Source organism: Mustela erminea, chromosome 5 (assembly GCF_009829155.1).
Source record: "Mustela erminea isolate mMusErm1 chromosome 5, mMusErm1.Pri, whole genome shotgun sequence".
In the NCBI taxonomy this organism is placed as follows: Eukaryota; Metazoa; Chordata; class Mammalia; order Carnivora; family Mustelidae; genus Mustela; species Mustela erminea.
Genome location: NC_045618.1, coordinates 134865075 through 134883849, shown reverse-complemented (window position 1 = coordinate 134883849; position 18775 = coordinate 134865075). Strand labels below are relative to the sequence as shown.

Here is an 18775-nt window from a genome sequence, read left to right as displayed (position 1 = left end):
GCCCTCCATTTACAGAAGCCAGTTCGCAAACTAATGCAAATTGTTGATCAAAAGCAGATTCCTTGGTCCCATGACCTTCTAGAATCTTTATTGCTAAGTTTCATAAATGACTCAGGTGATATGGATGCTCTGGCCTTCAAGCCATCCCTTGAGGAAGACCCTTTTCTAAAGTACCTAACCAGGAAATGTGTTTCCTCTCAGGACTAAACAGGAGGGAACATTTACTTAGAATCTTTTTTCCTTTTGTTGTCAGAGTGTAAAGAAAATAGCCCTTAACTCTGAGGAAAAGAAAAAGACTACACTACCGAGTGAGGGAAAGAAAATGTGGGGGGTCTTAAGAAAAGCAGCATCAGCTGTCAACTGTCACAAATTCACCATCCTGGGAAATAGACCACATAGTGCCAAAGCCCTTATGCTCTCCAAATTCATTGCCATGCACACATGCACCAAATGCACTGACACTAACCATATTTTCCCACCTTCGCCTGCCAATTCAGTCATTGCAACTAAATTGCCAACTTGTTTTCATTCTGTTCAATTTGTCACCCCGTTTGAGAGCTACACCATGATCAGTTCTATTACAAACTTCTCTGCAACTTCTCACTTGGTAATGAAGTGATCAAAAGGTTTAGGAGTTTACCTATAAATGTATTTCATTTTATACTATGGAGGAGTTTTGGGAAAGATCCTGTACACAGCATGCCCTTATTAAATAATTTCTGAGTGAATGAATGACATGTTAGGCTGAATCACATTATCTTATGTATTCACAAAATAGTAGATCAAATCATATTGTAGTACAGCTAACAATAGCAGTACAGCTAACAGTAACCTGATTCTTAAAGAAAACCCATGGCAAACACTTTTGAAAGCAAAGGTGGTTTTTGTTGTCATTTTGTTTCTTTGTTTTTGTTGTAAAGAGGATAATTACACCTTGATTTTTTTTAACTTTTATTTTGAAATCATTTTAAATTATAAAATATTTTATGTAAGTCATAAAATATTATAAAGTAAGTCATAAAATACTATATTTTACATAAATACATAAAATATTATGTAAGTCATAAAATATTATAAAATATTTTATAAACTTTTTTTTTTTTTTTTTGCAAAAAATAGTTCAAAGAGCTCCCTCATACTCTGGAGTTGTTAACATTTCTGAATCAACTGAGAGTAAGTTATAACTCAACCCCCACCTCCCACTCTGCTTGCTTGCTCCCTTCCTCACTACTTTACCCCATTGTACGTCAATGTGTATCTTCTAAAAACAAAACAAAAACAAATTCCTAAATAACCACAGTATAATCTTACAACAGGAAAATAACATTGACCCAATTTAATCTAATTAAGTCCACTAAAATTTTACCAGTTATGCTATTATTGTCATTTTTGTCAATATTGTCTTGGATCCCATTAAAGATCACCTGTTGCATTTAGTTGTCTTGTCTCTATAGTGACTTTTAATCTGGAATAATCTTTACCTTCATAGCCTTGGCATTTTTTTGAAGAGTTCATGCCAGTCACTTGAATTTCTCTCAGTTTGCATTTGTCTGATGCTTCATCATGACTTATATATTTATGTAGAAGTACTGCTGTGTTCTCACTGTATTATATCAGGAGGCAACATGAGGTTGGTTTTCTCCATTACCAGTTTTTATTTATGTGAGCTTTTGCTGGTTGATTAAGATGCTATCTCCCAAGTATTATAGCGGTCATGTTAACTGGTAAATATGCAGTGCTTATTAATTAATAATTAATGATATATTGATGAGAATTAGTGAGTATTTTCAGGGGCATACATTGAGACTCTGTAAATATCTTGTTTCTTATCAAATTTTACTCACAAATTTTAACATCTATTCATGATTCTGGCTTGAATCATTTATAACAGTAGCAGCAAAATGGTGATTTTCTAATTCCTTCTTTCTTCACCTATTAGTGGTATTCTATCAGTAGAGCTTTCCTTTCTCCTTTTTTTTTCTTTCTACCAGAATGGACTCATTGATTTCTACTTTACTCGAAAGTTATAACTTGTCACTGTCATTATTTATTTTGATGCTTAAATTGTCCTAGATTTGGCCAGTGGAGACCTCTTCAGGTTCCTACATTCTTTTGACATAGCTCCATAATTCTTTAAGTACCTTCTTATTTTCTTGCACAACAAATGATTCCAGTTTCACCCACTACGTCATGGAGCTATGGTTCCTTCTGGTGGAGAATGGTATTTAAAAATCAGAGTCTGACAGAAGGGCTATATATACTCCAATGTTCATAGTAGCAATGGCCATAGTCACCAAAATGTGGAAAGAGCCAAAATGCCCTTCAACAGATGAATGGGTAAAGAAGCTGTGGTCCATATATACAATGGAGTATTTATTATACCTCCATCAGAAAGAATGAATACCCAACTTTTGTATCAACATGGATGGGAATGGAGGAGATTATGCTGAGTGAAATAAGTCACACAGAAAAAGTCAATTATCATATGGTTTCACTTACTTGTGGAGCATAAGGAGTAACACAGTGGACATTGGGTGAAGGAGAGGAGAAGTGAGTCGGGGGAAATTGGAGGGGAGAGGAACCGTGAGAGACTGTGGACTCTGAGAAACAAACTGAGGGTTTTAGAGTGGAGGAGGGTGGTGGGTAGGGTGAGCCTGGTGGAGGGTATTAAGGAGGGCACGTATTGCATGGAGCACTGGGTGTGGTACATAATGAATCTTGGAACACTGAAAAAATAAAATTAAATTAAAAAAATCAGAGTCTGAGTGTTAGGTGTTTTCATAGCTTCTGGGGTACTGTTGGATTCAGACTTTCTCAGTGGACAGAACTAGGAAACATATCAACATATATACACACATATACCTCTACATATATTTTTCTATCTTTTTATCTATGTAAATTAAAAATAATTTCATACCATTTCCTCTAATTTCAAGTCACATCACTGGGTTTCCTTTAATCTTCCTTCTTTTTATACTTATAATTCCCTTCTTCAACACTGAGAAAACTGCCTCCTATATCTTTAATATATGTATTTGTTTGCTCAATTCTTGGTATGTAAACCAATGTGCTGAACATGGCAGCAAAAAATATGGCCTGTCTCTATGAAGTTAGTTATTTTTATTATATACATATATAAAAATTATATTTATAGTATAAATGTGTTATATTAAATTATATATAAATTATATACATTATACAATTATATAGTATATATGTCTATGTGCGTGTTATAGATATAAGTATATGTATATGTGTGTAATTAAATATTTCATATGAAATTGAACACAATGAAATAAAATATTTTCCATATTTATATAAGAAATTATATATCATATATTAGAAAGCCCATATAATACATAAAATATATCAATATAAGTACATATATTATATATGATTTTATATAAATATATGTCCCTAGCTTTATTGAGATATTACTGATATATATAACATGAAGTTCAAGGTGTACTCTGTGATTATTTGATTCATGTATATATTACAAAATGAGTACCATAATAAGGTTAGTTAACACTTCCATCCCCTCACGGAATTACCACTTTCTGTGTGCATAACAATGAAAATTTACTCTGTTAACAACTTTTAAGTATAATACAGTATTGTTAATTGTGGTCATCATGTTGTGCATTAGATCCCTAGAACTTATGTGTCTAATAACTAGGTTTGTACCCTTTGATCAACGCCTTCTCATTTCTCCCATCCCCTGGCAACTGCCATTCTACTATGTATTCCTGTGAAGTTCAACTTTTTTAGATTCCACAGTGAATTCATACAGTATATGTGTTTCTCTGATTTATCTCACTTAGTTTAGTTCCCTCAAGGTCCATCCATATTGTTGCAAGTAACAGGATTTCCTTCTTTTTGGTATAGCTAATACTGGTTATTTCTGTGAAAAATTCCATTGGAATTTCATAATAATTTTGATAATAACAGTAAGTGTGTGTGTGTGTGTGTGTGTGTGTGTGTGTGTGTGACCCATTCATGTGTCCATGGACACTCAGGTTGTTTTCATGTCTTGGCTATTATAGGTAATGATGCAATGAACATGGGGTTGCACGTATCTTTTTTTTTTTTTTGGATATATATTCAGAAGTGAAATTGCTGGATCATGTGGTAGTTCTATTTTTAATTTTTTGAGGAAACTCTGTACTGTTTTCCATAGTGGCTACACCAATTCACATTCTCATCAACAGTGTTCAAGTGTTCCCCTTTCTCTACTTCCTCGATAATACTTGTCATTTGTCTTTTTGAAAATACCATCCTAACAGGTGTGAAGTGATATCTTATTGTGGTTTTAATTTGCATTTCCTTAAAATTAGTGATTAGTGACGTTGAAGATTTTTTCATGTACCTGTTGGCCATCTGTATGTCTTCTTTGGAAAAATGTCTGTTAAGTCCTTTGCCCATTTTCTAAACTGGTTTCTATTGAGTTATTTGAGTTCTTATACATTTTGGATATTAACTCCTTATCAGCTAGATGATTTGAAAATATTTTCTCTCCATTCTATAAGTTGCTTTTTCATTTGCTGTTTCCTTTGCCATATAGAAGCTATTTAGTTTGATGTAGTCGCACTTGTTTATTTTTACTTTTGTTACTTGTGTTTTCTGGAGTCATATCCAAAAAATTATTGCCAATACCAACAGTAAAGAGATTTTCCTCTGTTTTCTTCTAGTAGTTTTTCCATTTTGTATCTTACATTTAAGTCTTAAATCCAGTTGGAGTTGAATTTTGTGAGTTGTATAAGATAGGGGTCCCTTTTCATTCTTCTGCAAGTGACTATTCAGCTTTCCTAATATACATTATTGAAGAGACTATCCTTTCCCCACTGAATATTCTTGGCCCCCTTGTCAAACATTCATTGACTGTATATGAGTGGGCTTATGTCTGGGCTCTACATTGGTCTACTCTCTGTTTTTACGCTAATACCATGATGTTTTGATTACTATAGCTATGTGAAACCAGGTAGTGTGATGCCTTTAGCTTTACTCTTCTTGCTCTTTACTGCTTTGGCTATTTGGGGTCTTTTATGATACCATATACATTTTAGGATTCTTTTCTTCAGTGTAAAATGGTATTGGAATTTTGACAGAAATTATGCTGAATCTGTAAATGGCTTTGGATAGTATGAATATTTTTTATAATATTAACTCTTTCAATCCATGAACATGGGACATCTTTCCATTCATTTGTGTCTTCTTCAATTTCTTTCACCAGTGCCTTGCAATTGTCAGTATGTGAATCTTTCATCTCCTTGGTTTATTCCGAAGTATTTTATTTTCGATGCTACTGTATCAAGGGAAATACAGTGAGGTCTTTCTTCAGATGTTCCCTCATGACTGACCCTCTGCTGGTCTCAGAAATGCAGAGCTCCACGAGGAGAAGGAGCCCCAATCACCAACCATCTCTTGGTAAGCAGCCTGTTCTCCAAGTGTTACACAACTGTAGCCAGCTCCACAAAGATGCTTAAGCCAAATGCTAAACCTGGGGAAGGAAACATTTTATATTTCAATTTTAATAAACCAAATAACTGGGACATCAATTGAAATTATATTTTACTCATTAAGTTTAAGTGTGGTTTCCTTAGGTTGCAGGTTTTCTTCCAGGTTTTGGTGGCACCACTTTCGTGACTTAGCCAAAGGTAATACATATATCTGCTTGTGTCACTGTCCCCATTAGGCAAAAGGGTCTGAGGCCAGAGACTTATTTCATCAATTTCTAGTGCTTAGCAGAGGGTCTGACACAGGGCAGATGCTAATTGCTGCTTACTGGATTAAAGAGTGAATATATCCATTACTCAGTTTAGGACCGTGGGAAGGGAGCTGTTATATTGGGAAGGAGACTTTAAATTTCAACCTCTGGACCCACGTGGATGAAGACAGCCCAGGTCGTCCGTCCTTAGAAACCTTTTATTTCAAGTTTTTGTTTTCCTGGTAACACAATACAATTCAAGAATAAATCTTCAATTTACTCTTGATATTGGTTACATCGATATTGCATACCATTCCCATGGTTACCATCCAGCACCCACAATCTTATTATTGTTTTCACATGCATCTTCCTGAGGTTTTAGGTAAATATCCGGTTTCAAAGACCCCACATTAAAGGATGTCTTCTGTTCAAATTACCCTTTCTCATTTTCTGTCTTCAACTTTTTTCTTTTTTCCCCAAGAATATTTGCAGAGTTAATTTTTCTTAAAAATTCTTTTGTGATGTTCCAGATACGAATGATCATAAAATATTCCAAATGCAGCACGTTGTGTCAATGTTGAATCGATAAAAATAACGAGGTTAGTAACAATATCCCTGACGATCGCGGTGGCCCATTTTAATTTAGGGGGCGCCAGGCACACGTCGGCGATTCCAAGCTACCGGGCAAGATCACTTCGGACCTGGAATCCCTTAGACAACCTTGACGCCACTGAAGTTTCCAGACGCCGCCAGCTCTCGGGACTGACCAAAGGAGACTCCGCGTCGCTGAGCCAGTCTGCCAGTTTTCTCGGACGCATCGAAAGTGCAGGAATTTCTAGGCTTTCCCTGGCTCGTGCACATCACAATCACAGTCGGCAGCATCCGCGGCGCTGGGAGCAGGTGAGCCCCGGCGGACGCGCGCAGGTGCCTCGGCCCCTCCCGGCCCCCGCCCCCGCCCTCGCCCAGACCCCACCCGGACCCCGCCCCGGCCCCGCCCCGCGCCGTGCGACTCGGGGTCCAGGTGCCGGCGCCCAGGTGCGCGCGGCGCGGGGTTGCAGCTCTGCTAGACACCCGACAGCGGGCGCCGCTGCGGCGGTTCGCGAGCGGCGGAGCCGAGCGACTTCGAGAGTTGGGGCAGCTCCTGCGCCCGGCCCTGCTCGCGGCGAGAGCTCCGCCCGGCTCCGGCTTCCCCCAGCTGCGGAAACCCGCGGGCGCCGAGGGGGCGGACCGATCTCCGCGGACCCCGGCGTCCTGGGGCGGCCGAGGCGGGCGAGGGCCGAGCGCCGGAGACCCCGAGCGCCCCGCGCCCCAGGCACCATGCGACCCGCCGCGCCTCCTCGCCGGCCCCGGGCTTCGCTCTCCGCTCGCTGAGCCCCGCGCTCGCCACCGCGGCGAGTCGCAAAGACGAGGCGGGTCGCTGGAGAGCAGCGGGGACACCGCCTCGGACGTCCCCTCCGCCCCACAGAGGCTGCGGGTCCCTCGTTCTCTGGGCTTCTCTAGCTTTTCCATGAACCTGGCGCAAGCTTGGCTTTAGGAGAAATTCAGAAGCCGGAGGGGGAGTCAGTGCAATTCTTTGGTTGCTAAGGTAATTGTAGTTGTGACAAAAACGGGCAAGAAACAAATGGGGGGAAAAGATGTTTTAAAACGGTAGACCCCTCCCCCCCAATTCATATGTGTTGATTTCATTTCATCTCCTGGGTGTGGATGCTGTCCATTTCAGATGCGTGACAGGTGTCGGTGAGTGCGTGTGTGTGCGTGTGTGTGTGTGTGTGTGTGTGCAGTTTGGGACTGTAGAGGCACGAGCTTACATAAGTGGTTAGGCAAGCTGGCGTGCGGACTTGTGTGGGATGGGTGCAGGTCTGCATATAAATCATGTTCCCGGGTTTCTGGGTGTGAAGCGCTCGCTGAGTGGGTCCAGCGCGCAGAGGGGACGCGCTCTGAGGAATTTCCAGTCTTCCGATTTTGTGATCGCAGGTGGGGCACCTTTATCCCAGAAGCAGAGGTTCATTAACTTTTTTTCTGAAGAAGCTCGCCCTTTGGGGGCTTGGAGGAAAAGAAAAGCGAGTGGTGAGGTGTGGAGGGCAGGGCGGGTGGGATCTGTTCTTGGGGAACGGCTGCAGGGAAGGGGACGGTAAGGTATTCGCTCTCAGAGGGCGACAACCGACCTGGCAGCGTGAAGAGACCGTCTCTGCCGTCCCTGTCAGGTTGTAAACGTGGCCCGATGAGACAGAAAAAAGTGACCCAGAAAATTTAATGTTGTTCAGAATGAAAGCTGTTCTATCTTATCTTATTATTATTATTTTTTAAGTTTGATGGAGTAGGAACATTATTTCTTGAGAAGAGTGATATTTCTGTGTTACAGGTTGAAGATATTTGGGGCTCGTTGGTTTGGGATTGTTTCCTCAGCATTTATCAATGGTTAGAAGCTGGATTTGTAATTTCTAATCAATACCTTTGAGCAGCCCCAAAGTAAAACGGCAGAAACAGGCAGTGTTTATTAGGCAAAACCCAACATTGGACCCTTTTCTCACCAGAGGGGGTTGAGAGATGGAAGAATGCGAACCAGGCTTCTAAGGGTCTGGAGGGAGTTACAGACTGAGCCACAAGTTTGTGTGGCTTCTGTCAAAAAGTGGTTGAAAGGGGGGGACTCTTTTAGGTTTTAGCTTGCTACATTCACAGCAAGGCTTCTATAGACCAACTTCCATAGGCAGATGGGTAATTATATGGGATGGGAGCTAGGGGTTGGAGAAACTTTCTGTAAGTTGTACATTCATATTATTTATTATTATTTATTAATTTTGCAATGGGTGAGACTGCTCTGTGAAAGAAAGTAAGCAGAGAACTGAGGGAAATTTGAGGCTTTTTGGCAATGCCCCTCTGTAAGTGAAAGCTTGCGTGCTAAACAGCCAAACCTGAGATAATAAGTTCTTTCTGAGTTCTCTGATACTACTGTCAAGCCAAATTGTTGCGTAAGTCTGGTGATCTTAGATACTATAAATGTTGGGGTATAATATATACACCTCATAACTCATTCTTTTCTGAAAGCGTCTGTAAATTCTAGAAATATCAACTGTTGTGAGATATTTTGGTAAAACAGGTAGCCACTAGGATTTCCTTTTCTGTAGTCGTCACCTTGGTTAACTTTACTTCTCTGCTTCATTTAAGAGACTTGAATTAACACTCACTGCATTTCTTTTGCTCAGAGTTTCAGTAAAGCAATGCTAGTTTTTCTTCATGAGATGAATTTGTCTTATAAAGTGAAACATTACAGCAGTGTTTTTACGGCAGAAATGTCTCTTTAAATGAGACGGTCCTTATTTATTTGTTCATTTATGACTTCTCGAATGAAGTAACTGATATAGATATTTTTTAATGAACAAACATTTCTTGATAAAGAAAAAACATTTTCTAAAGGGTATTGAGGACAATGAAATTTGCCAGTAATTTTGGACGTCTTTTTATCCACAGGGACAGAATTTTATGTGAAAGTAAGATCATTCTGTTTCTTATTTCTCTAATATCCCCCATGCATTTTATCCCCTGAACTCCTAAGATTTTGCCAGGAATTGCTGAACATTCTGTTTTGTGCCAGAGGTTAAACATCAGGGCGGTATGAGTAAGGAGCTATGTGTCACATCAACATTTTTCAAAAGGGATGCTCTCAGAGATTTCAATAAATGTTTCCTTTACTTCGCAGGTAGCTTATCTTAATTCATAGTGCTTTGAACCCAGGAAAGCATTTAACCTCTTCATGTTAGTGCCAGCTGGAAGGAATATATTTACTGAATTTCATCTTCATCGTAACATATGGCATGATATAAATAATTACTACACACACACAGTATCCTGCTGTATGGAGAGAAATGGAATTACAAAATAAACCTTCATGTCGAGTGATTTGGAGGTAACATTTCAAAAAACAGTTTTACTTTTTTCCTCAATTACCAAAGTAATATGTAACCATTGGGAAAAATTCGGAAAAATACAAAGAAAAGGGATTGTAATTCTCCCATGGGAGGTGAACCACAGTTGATATTTCTGCATATTGTATATTTTCCCAGATTTTATTCTGATCACGTTATTCATTGTATTTTTATACTTCTCTCCCCCAGCTTTCCTAGTTTTCAAATGTTGAAAATGGAACTTGGACTGTTAAAGGTTTGGGAAATTACTGCTAGTTTACTGTATGGTTTTGATAGATCAGATTTGAATTTTGTTGGTGGTTCTTATTTTCCAAGAGAGGAGTTTCTCTGTTTTTCTGTTTTCTTTGAAAAATGAAGGTTTTCACTTTGGGTTGGAAATACTTAGGGCTCCCCATCAGATTTAGGGATTAAAGTGTCAGAAAAGAAAAAGAACCTTGGCCATGTGTAGGTTTGAGTGTGTGTTTGGAGGGGGGATACCTGAATTCTGGTTTTAATTTCTCCACCTCATGTGGCCTTTGCCCCCTCCCTGTTTCCTCAAAAGATAAATGAAATTTTGAGATTTAGTTAATAAACTAACCTATTTGTTGTTACGATATTTGCTGATGATGCTAGTTGTTCAAAGGGTACTTTTTCAAACTCAGATGGTTGGGGGTCCACCCCAGAGTCTCTGATGTAATTGGGTCTGGGGTGACACCTGAGAATTTACATTTCTGGCAAGTCCCCAGATGATGCTGACTCTGATGGTCTGGGAATGATATCCAGAACTAGATGACGAGCTCTTTGGGGGAAGAATCCCTTTTTCACTTTTTTTTTTAAAGATTTTATTTATTTATTTGACAGAGAGAGATTACAAGTAGGCAGAGAGGCAGGCAGAGAGAGAGAGGAGGAAGCAGGCCCCCTGCTGAGCAGAGAGCCCGATGCGGGACTCGATCCCAGGAGTCTGAGATCATGACCTGAGCCGAAGGCAGCAGCTTAACCCACTGAACCACCCAGGCGCCCCCCCCCCCCTTTTCACTTTTCTTGGCATCTATCTGCCTAGTGCCCGGCAATGCACCTGCCAGTAGGACCTCAGTAAGCATTGGTTGAATCAATATTAGTTTTATCTGTGGGTAAAAACTTTCTTAAATTTGGTCAAGATAAAAAAGGTAACCATTCAAAATTTGGAACCGTTAAGTCTATAGTAAGAGTAATATTCAGTCACGAAACCCAGTTCTTCAGACAGCAAGGAAAGCAAAAGTGCTTACGAGTAGGCCATTAAAATGAACATTTAATGAGTTATCTTAAATAACTCAGAGTACCTGCTTGAAATGTTACAAACTGCAAAGCTTATGTATGCTTCACTGCTGCCTTCCTGACATCTGAAAGAAGCAATTCATTTTCTATCACATGTACATTTCCAAAAGGGTGTATGTGTGTAAATTCACTATTAATTATCTTAACTACAAAAGCAGAAGGTCAGAGAAGCAGTGGCCTAGACTCCTCTCCCCAACTGCATCCAGAAGGTAGAACAATAATCATTAGAACATCACAAAATGCGGACCTAAGACTTGGAGAAAACATTCACCTGCGTCAGTCCATGAAACCGATCAGTGGCCACGCCAGAAATCAGACCCAGGCCTGAGTTCTTTTTTTTTTTTTTTTAAGATTATTTATTTATTTATTTATTTGGCAGACAGAGATCACAAGCAGGCAGAGAGGCAGGCAGAGAGAGAGGAAGGGAAGCAGGCTCTCTGGTGAGCAGAGAGCCCGACATGGGGCTCGATCCCAGGACCCTGGGATCAGGACCTGAGCTGAAGGCAGAGGCTTTAACCCACTGAGCCACCCAGGCGCCCCAGTCCAGGCCTGAGTTCTGCCTGAGACCCAAGGGTGTTCTTCATTACTTCCCTCTACGGACACCGAATGAATGCATCTGAAGGTCAGGAGAGTCCACTTGGCCAAAATACCCCAGTTACAATGTTTGATCATCCTTGCATAGCTGCCTTGTGATTAGACAATTAATCCTTCTACCTAGGTGTTAGAAACAGAGGGTGCAGACAACCCCCTTTTTATGGATGGAGACTTTAAAAATATGTAAATATTTGAATAGGAACAAAGTTGATGTTCACATAACCATCCTATCCAAATAAGTTGTGGAGACCCGCTGTCTTGGTCTCTGTAAATGCTTAGGAAAACCGTAAAAGGAAAAAGCCACCTTTAAGTTTTTAGGGAGTAAGTTCTCTTATCCCTTTATTATTCCCTAGTGTCTGCTCTACCCAGGAAGATATTTTCTTGCCAGGAGGGCTTCGCACCACAAGCAAAGCCCTCTCCGATGATGGCTGCTTGAACCTGCATGAAGGGGAATTAGCGTGGCTGCCCTCTGGAGGACCCAGGGCCCCTGTCCTGTGCTCCCCGACACCTGGCCAGCTCTGAGCCCAGACAGAGACCTGACACTGGTGGCTCTTGAACTAATAGAACAGGAAATTAAGAACCCTGTTGATTGGGTTTCTGAACCTCAGTTTCCTCATCTGTAGAACAGAGATAACAAAGTGCTCCTGGAGTGTGCGTGGTTAGGAGGAAAAGAGAACTCACATAGCGTGCTTCATGAAGGAGGCACCGTGACGCCAGGGGCTGGACCCTGTCACACTGATTGCCTATTTTGTAATAATTTTGATTACTTATGGTTGGTCTGCAGCCCTTGGAGTTTCCTGAGTGTAATTGGAAACCTATCTGGGTACAGGAGGGCAAGGAGTCTGGGAAAACAGGTCACACCGAATTGGTAGTTGCAGGTTTAATTGGCAAGGAAATTTACATATGAGCTTTGTCTCCAGCAGCTGCAAGCTAAATAGATCTTCATAATGTGTTGCCTGCCAGAATCTTTAGGTTTTTATAGCAGCCTTGAAGGGGTTCACATATGTATTCAGTCCAGAGGGAGCTCAACAACCCCTTCTTCTCCAAGGGCTGTGTCCTTGCAGATGGCTCCCACCATGGGAACGGTGGTCCCGCAAACATTCCGAGGGCAGGAGAGGGGCTGAGGTGCCTCTGAGGGCCCAGGTCCAGCTCCTGGGTCACCAGGTGGTCATGTCCTCTTGATGACCTCTTCCAAAGTGAGTCTTTTGGGAGGTAAATATTTCGGTATAATGGTTGCCCCTTCTTCTGTTCCTGAGGACTTGCTTATATCAGCCTAACATCTGAGGCACTCCCAAGTCCCTTGGAGAACCCTGCTCCATGGATTTGAGAAGGTTCGTAGGAAACAAGCAGGCCAGACACGAGGTGGAGAGGGTGGAATGGGAAAGATCTGCCTTTGCAGTAGCCAAGGATTTGTCTGTTTCCTTGAGCCTGAAGACCATTAATCCCCAGCAGGAAGAGATGTGAAAATGAGGGACTGCTGCTGCCCGGCTGTCTCTTGTGTCAGAATGTGAGCCACCCTCGAGGCAAGGCTGTGTGGTATTTTTCCTCTCTGTCCTTAGTGTCTCTTACAGTGTTCATACGGTAGGAGTTTGGTGAACGTTTGCAGAGTTATTGTAGGGTGGCAGCTCGGGGTGGGTGAATGTGGGAGGGAGGATATACGAGTCTGGGTAGAGAGGCACGGACTGGCCAGGGTATGGGGGCATGGGCTGGAGCAGGTGTAGGTGCAGGGTGCACGTGGTTATTATTCCGTTCCTATTGTTTCCTTGATTTTGCCTGGCTAGATAACCTGGGGTTGATGATACACTGAGGCTCTCATCCTGGTTTGTAATTTGTAATTATACACTAACATTTGTCTCTCCCCCTTTCTGTGGTTTGCTTTTTTTTTTTTTTTTTTACCATGATTTTTTCCTGCACCCAGCACAGGGCCACACACGTAGTCAGTGCTTGGGAAGGCACTTGTTGGTTTCCTAAATAAAAAGTTGCCAGGCCTACAAAGCTATGGATCTATAACAAAGAAATAGACTGATAATACTCAGCACTTGTAAAGCTTTTTGTAGATCACAGCCTCTTAACAAGAATTAGGTGTTATTACTCCCATTTTATGAGTAAAAAGACTGAGGCTGAAGAAGAGGTTCGGCCACATGCCCTATGTCAGAGAGGTATTGACTAGAGAGAAACTGAGAGATCTAAACTCCAGTCTCATCTGACCACAAAGTTCCAGGTCTCTCTGATGTATCACAAACAAAGGGTAGACTGAGGCCCTACCCTTGAGATCACATCAGTTATCTTGGAAAAATAATAGAGATAAATAGAAAATTAATAGTGAAGGATGATAAAGGGCAGTTTAGGGGAAAATGCATGGGATTTCATAAGCAGATTAGGTAGCAAATAGATTGCAAAAACAGTAAGCATTTCAGTGCAGAGAGACAATACGGTATAATCGGAGCTGGTAGAGACAGGCTTTGGGAACGAGGTAGAAATTTCACAGCGGAAGAGAAGGATAAGAGCAAGCTTTGCAGGTGGAGGAGTTGATAATTGGTGAGGAAAGCAATTATTGTTTGCTTTCAGAGTTAAGAGCCCATTTCTTGGGAAACCTGGGGACCTCCGACTCATTTTTGATAGAAACATGGGTACCAAACAACACTTTCCTTTTTTTTTCTAAAAGCAAAACAACCCACCCATGTGTGATGAGGAATGGTGTGTGACACTGAACTCCTGGGTTCGGGAGGCATTAGGATCAGGTGAGGACTGTGTTAAAGCAAAGAGTATGTGCTGCTCAGAAAGCCCGTATTGCCATACATTTTTAATCATTAGCAACTAATTTCAATTGGAAAAATATTGTATAGATGTACATTGCCCGGTCCAACCTGAACACATGTTTGAGCTGGCTTTGTTTTTCATGTTTGTGCCCTCTCTGGAAGAAAGACAACAACTCGAAAATATGTCCAAAGTATTTTTCCCTTAAGCTGCTGTGTAAGTGCTACTGTGTTCAGATTCCAAACCAAGCAGGAAGATGCCATTATATCATTTTGCTGACCATACTTCCTAAAACAAAGACTGATTCAGCAGCTGGTCAAAATAGAAAGGATGCCTTCACAAAGAATAAATTTATTGATTATATTTTAGAATTTTTTTTCTTTTTTAGGGGAAGGCACTTTACCTTTTAGAATGACAGATAGTTTAGGGGCTTGGCTGCTGGCTGGCTTCCACCAGAACCCCGGGGTCTGTGACATTGGACAAAGTAGCTCAACACTATTGATCCAGATTCTCCCCGAATACAGAATAGGGTTGAGAAATTGTGAGAGCTCTGAGGGCATTAATGAAAGAGAGATTGTTCCTGGAAATCTATGGTTAGGCAGCTCTTAGTTGGGGTAGGTGGGGTTCTTACCCCAGGGCATTTCTACGGTCTCTGCTGCTATTCCCTGCTTTTTGCCTGGTTTGTCCTCTTTGGCAGTAGGTCCTTACACCCTTTTCTAGATCATGATTAATCAGGTATGATGGCTCCTGCTTTCAAGAAGTTTAAAATTCTGTGGGGGGGGGGGAGAAAAGAGAAACAGAATGTGGTAAGACAGGCCCATATAAGGATGGGGGAGGGATTACTGGGAGATTTCATTGAAGACATTGGTGGATGAATTGGACGTTTGATAACCAATGGTTTTGGGGCCTGCAGAGATGGGGGCAGGGGACAGAGTTGGCAAGGGTGTTCTTGAGGCATTTCAACGGAGGTAAAAGGATAGAGGTGACAAAGTGTGCAAAGAACATCCCCCTCTTGAGAATCAGGTCCTTAAAAACCTATCAGGCAGGAGAAGTCCATGTTGATGAGCTGAAAATTTAAGGGGAGACAGGGACAGGGGAAATCTAGGTGGTAAGCAAACTGTTTAATGAATATTTATGCTTACCAAAAGTGAAAAGAGAAAACAGGGCATTGTGAGTGACATTTTCCCCACCTTCTGTTGGTAATAGAGGGTGTGCCACAGTGAACTTCTAGTTCTTGCTATATTCTAGGAGATCACGCCTCTGCTGAAATGCTCATAAGTGGTTTTGCTTCTTAGAGTCAATGCACAATTCCCCTACAAATAAATGGGTATTTCCTTGCCCGGTGTCAGGCTGTCTGTCCAAAGGTTCAATGCCGTTCTGACGTTTTGACTGCGAGCTTGACCGCTGACTCCCGGATCTTCCTGTGGCTCAAGGGTAAAGTAGATGAATCTGGGATAAACCTTACTTAACTTGCATGGCAGAACTGATTAGGAAGTTCTCAGATGTCTCACCCCAACGTGTAGCGTATTCAGCTTCTTGCCAAAGCATATGTTGTCAATTCCAGGTTTTCATTTCTTTGGCTTCCTGTAGCTTTCAAAAGCTTCTCTGCGAAAACCGCTTCCCCTGCCTGCCATCTGCCTTACAACTTCCCTCCCCCACTTTACAAAATCTGTGTCTAAGCCCCAGTTTCTTGTATTCTCTAATTATCTGTACCAGGAATGACCTGTTGGCTCTCAAATGTGTATTTGGAAGTAGAACTTTGCTTATTGGAAATTCTTGGTTGGGGTAAATTTCCCTGGGGCTGAGATTAGATATGTTGTTGGTCATAGGAAGATGGACAGTGATTGACAAGACTAGAAATTCAAATTGGGTCCAGTCTATTGGGACTTGAATGTCACATATATACCTAGTGGTCAGGGTGATAACGGATATTCAGGGTTTTCTGGCACAGAGAAAAAAAACAAACAAACTAAAAGAACTGAATTAAAGCAAAATTTAAACCAACTCAAGGAAAGGTATTTATGTGACTCATACATTTGGGAATTCAGGCATGGCTGGATCCAGGAACTTCAGAGGTACGATCAGCATTCTTAACTTGATACCCCATTATCTTGATTTCTTTCTTTGGTGATACTAGAGAAAAAGAAGATGATCACTAATATCCCTGTCCTTATATTCTTTCACACTGTCCCTCACACAGAAGGGGTCTTCTTTCTTCCAGTGTCCTTATCTCAGTCTCAGGGAAGGACCCTGATTGATCTAATTTGATCCAATCAGTATGTCCAGTGATACAGCATGCTCTGGCCAGGATAGTTCCCTGGGCCCACCCTTCCCTATCTGAACAAGCAAATATGAGAACAAAAAATACACTGGGCAGTGAGAAACAATAACTGCCCCAGTCTTCTCACCTGGCTGAAGGACTTGCGGTTTTATGTGCTGAACAGTGGAATGAATACAGAGTGTTTCAGGCACTGTTTGAGAGTCCTGAGACCCTTTATATAAGAGTCAGAAAATGTCATTATCCAAAATAAAGCTTTTGGATAATGTGAAACATTCCCTCAATTGTGCATTTCTAATCTCGCTTCACTTCTATACCATCTTTCTTATTCAAGGATTATTGCTTCTGATCTACAGCTGCCACTCACAAATGCCAGAGAGAGTGGATATAGTGGTGACAGACACGACCTCTGGCTCCCATCATCCCTACAACCCTACAGTTCTCTCACTTTTTGCACTGCTAACTCCGAGACAATTCAGGTGTCACCTTGAGAACAAGAGATGCTATATTCTTCTTCTCCCAGAATATTTGCACTATTCTTTTTTAAACATACAATTTTAGAGAATAAGACATTCACAGAAAAGTACATAAATCATTGTTCAATAAATTTTCAAACAGTAAATATATCCATATTATCACTCCTGGATCAAGAGAGAGAATATTACCATTCCCTTGGAAGATGCCCCAGGATGCTCCATCCTAGTAACTACACCCTCTCCTTCCTTAGTGGTAACTATTAACCTCATTTCTAATACCATGATGTTCCAACTTATTGGGAGTATCCAGATGTATATGGAATTATAATATATGTATATCCCCCTCCCTTTTTGTGGCTTCTTGTGCACAATATTGTTTGAGAGGGTCCTCCATGTTACCAGCGGAACTAGTTTTTGTTGCTATATAGCAAAACCCACTTTGTGATGTTTTATAGATTGTTTATCTGCTGTTTATTGTTGGGCATTTGGGACATTTCCAGTTTGGGGCTACTGAATAATGAATGATGAATAATGCTATTCTTAACTGTTTTGTGTGTGTGTTTGGTGTACATATGAAAGCATTTCTTTTTGGTATATGCCTAAGACTGCATTGCTGGGACGTGGGGTACATACATCCAACTTAGTAAGTTCTTACAAGGAGTTTTCCTAGGTGGTTGTACCAGCTTCTATTCTTGCCATCGGTTTATGAGTGTTTCAGTTTCTCTGCATACTTGTCAACACTTGGGATTGTCAGACTTTTTAATTTTAGACATTATGGTGGGTGCATTTTGGGGTCTTATTGTGGTTTCAGTTTTCTCTGTTGACTAATGGTGTTGTGTCTTTCTAATATTTTTGGGGTCATTCTTTTTTTTAATCTTCGTAGTTTCTGTTCTAGTTTATTGCCTATTTTAAAACTGGTTTGTCTTTTTCTTAAAACAAATCTGAATCCAAATATTTTCCACACTTACATGTATTCAAAATACCATTTACTATTCTGTGGCTTGCCATGTGACTCTATTTGATGAATAAGAGATCTTGCTTTAAGTGTAATCCAAGTTGTTAATCTCTTCCTTTATGGTTATTGTTTTTGTGACTGCTGAAGAAATGTTTGCCTACCCTCAGACCATGAAGTTATTTTCCCATTTTGATTTGTAGAAACCCTATTGTTTTGACTTTTATCTGTAGGTAAAAGATCTACCTGAGGTTGATTTTTTGCCTATGACATGAAAAAGAGACCCATATTTATTTTGTTTTCCATATGTATATCTAGTTAACTTCCTATGCTACTTATTGAAAAGTCTCTTCCACAGCTCTGACATGTCACTTTCAGTATAAATCAGGTGATCATTTATACGTAGGTCTCTATCTACTTTCTAGCCCCTTCTGTTCTATTTGGCATTCTTATTCTGATACCACACTGTCTTAATATAGCTTAATAAGAGGTCTATATCTGATAGCATATGTCCAGTTTTGCTCTTATTTAAGAACAGCTTGGTTATTCTTACACCTTTGCATTACAGTATAAATTTTAAAATCCTCCTTTGATGATATTTTGATTGGGACAACATTAAATCTCTAGCCTAATTTAGGAGTAAACTAATGTCCTTAAAATGTTGACGTGAACCATGAGAGACTATGGACTCTGAAAAACAATCTGAGGGTTTTGAAGGGACGGGGGGTGGGAGGTTGGGGTACCAGGTGGTGGGTATTATAGAGGGCACGGATTGCATGGAGCACGGGGTGTGGT

General features: G+C 40.8%; 1 protein-coding gene across 8 annotated transcripts in view; it reads left to right on the top strand.

The window, feature by feature from the left end:
• Positions 1-6830: 6830 nt before the first annotated feature.
• The window catches only part of RGS6 (regulator of G protein signaling 6), a 550737-nt gene continuing 538792 nt past the window's right edge, over positions 6831-18775 (top strand). For 2 of the 8 annotated variants that reach the window (XM_032345054.1, XM_032345052.1), the window contains exon 1: positions 6833-7292. The gene's annotated coding sequence lies outside the window, so the exon portion shown is untranslated. Of the gene's footprint in view, positions 7293-18775 lie in introns of all 8 variants that reach the window. The other 6 variants (XM_032345055.1, XM_032345057.1, XM_032345059.1 and 3 more) reach the window with 4 other exon arrangements.